The following is a 2,634-nucleotide window of genomic DNA, read 5'->3' as shown; positions in this document are numbered from 1 at the left end:
AATTCTTCTGTAATGAAACCTGCAATCACCAATGAGTCAGCTGAATGGCTGGCTTATCATTTTAACTGTAACACTGTTCAATCTCAACTTTGCACCTACCGTTTTCATCATTTATGTCACAAGCATTTGTAAGTGCAATTTGTTTGGAGGCACAATCGTCTAATTTTTGTGTGTGTGACAACATTTCTGCATCTCAAGAACGGTTTAGTTTGGACTACTTGCACAATTTTGCGCTTTAAACTGACCTGCAATTTCGTTTGACTAAAAACTTCACAGCAGACATTTGCCCAAATTTCTGGAAGCTTTCTGGGGTGAACACAGCCTCTCATCAGTTTAATATATGAAGTGCCAGATCTTTATTGCATGTCCACATCTCCACTCATGTGACTGAGGCCTGGTATCAGCTTGGCATCCTTTCATCTCTCTAGCCTTTTAGTTAATTATGCCTTACTAAAAACATGTACAACAGAGAGCACAATCTGTGATTAGGTATTGAAACAGCTGTTTACTCCCCAGATGTTTGTGTCCTCAAAGAAATTCCATTTTGATTTATGTGAATGTATTGTGCAGGTACTTTCTCTGCTTCGCCCTCATTGCTTGCTTTATCTGAGAACATAATCTGCCTTCTTTTAGCTTGGGGTAGGCCTCACTTTATGTTTTAAATTAAAAAGCTTGAAGACAAAGTGAACTCTGGACAAGCGTGTGGCCTACCTGAAGCCCAGGTGGGCTTGTTGATAATCACATTTTCACACTCATCTCGGGGCACATCCGTGGTGTTCTGGTGCCAGCCTGTCCCCTCTGTTTTTGTGGGGGTTTTCCCCACATACGAAAATGGCCGCTTCTGCCTGGAGGGAGTTTTTTATTTTTGCTTTGCAGCTGCACAGGATCTGTTTTAAACACTTCTATTTTAGGCAATTTTATAATATTTTAGACGACAGCACATAAAACACTGTTTGCTTGGACTGAAAACTGACTCACAAACAGGTTAGAGGCTCCACCCATAGAAGACCTGCAGGGAAAGATTTAATTAAAGATGCATCAACAACTATAACAAAAAAAGAATCCTATTAGACATGATTTTAAAAAAACAAAACAGTTATAGTCCCTGTTTACAACACCACACAGGTTGGAAACTAATTCTTGCAAAAATAATGCTTTCTACACAATTGCCCCAAGGGATCAATAAACTATTCTGATTCTGAAAGTCCAGATCACAATCCACACAACGGTGTATTCTTGGTATCCTTGGGAAATGTGTTGGATAGGTCTCAAATGTGGCCGGAACTCACATCTACATCAGAAGTCACATGAGATGATAAACCGTACCTTGATTTGATTTATAAATCGGAGTGTTATGGTCAGACGAAGCAAAGATTGATCTGTTTGGCCACAATGACAAGAGGTAAGTTCAGGGCAGTAATGTTGAGTCTTTAAAACTTAGTAACAGTGTTAACCAGGGTGGTAGCATCAATAGCTACAAAAAGCATCTGGTTGAAGTACAACTTACTAAAGGACATTTAACCAAATATTACTGGGGGTGTATGTATATATTTGGGCCTATATATACTTTTGACCCTGTGTGGATTAGAGAAAATCCAAAATAAAGAAGTCTTTTTTTAAAAGTCATTAAAGATGTACGCTGTATAATCATCCCTTGAAAAAAATGTTACATTAAAATCGTTTATAATTATATTTATAAAGCACAAATTTTAACTTGCAACAGCCTTAGAGGTACATACGTTTGACCTCGTGTAACCTTGGATTAGAGAAAGTTCAAAACCAGTTCAAACTTGTTTACCTAATTTTTGTTCATTTTAAAGAAATTAAAAATGCGTGCTGTACAATCATTTCACCCAGGACAATTCAAAGAGATCATGAAATTAAAGTCCATAGTGAGTCCCTGTAAACTTCTGACCTCAGCTGTATTTATTCACACTCAGGATGTCTGCATGACTCTGAGTCAACTTCCTGTGTTTGTGATGCAATTTCCATTCTGAACTTCTGAAGGGCAGCACGGTGGCACGGTGGTTAGCACTGTTGCCGCACAGCAAGAAGGTCCTGAGTTCAATTCCAACATCAGGCCGGGGTCTTTCTGTGTGGAGTTTGCATGTTCTCCCCGTGTCTGCGTGGGTTCCCTCCGGGTACTCCGGCTTCCTCCCACCGTCCAAAGACATGAAGCTTGTGGGAATAGGTTAATTGGATAACCCAAATTGTCACTAGGTGTGAATGTGCAAATGTATGTGAGTGCGAATGGTTGTTTGTCCTTGTGTGTTAGCCTTGCGACAGACTGGCGACCTGTCCAGGGTGTACCCCGCCTCTCGCCCTATGACAGCTGGGATAGGCTCCAGCGCCCCCCGCGACCCTGAAAAGGATAAGCGGAAGTGAATGGATGGATGGATGGACTTCTGAAGAATATGAACCTGACAAATACCCTACAATTTGTAATAAATAATAAAAAATAAAGTAAACTAAGAATTTTTAAATAATTAAAAAGAAAAACTGAAATGAGATGTAGAGCACACTTCTAATGGATCATGTAGCAATGAAGAAGATAGCAGCTGATTAAATAGGCACTAGTGGTTTAAAAAGACCTCTAAATATAAATGTAAAGCATTAATATAGCAAATTATCAAA

Source organism: Mchenga conophoros, linkage group LG4, assembly GCF_057382185.1.
Source record: "Mchenga conophoros isolate Kocher_MC1m ecotype Shallow Benthic linkage group LG4, M_conophoros_male_GT1.1, whole genome shotgun sequence".
Taxonomy (NCBI): domain Eukaryota; kingdom Metazoa; phylum Chordata; class Actinopteri; order Cichliformes; family Cichlidae; genus Mchenga; species Mchenga conophoros.
The sequence above is the reverse complement of the archived record's forward strand: the minus strand, read 5'-3'. Positions refer to the sequence as shown.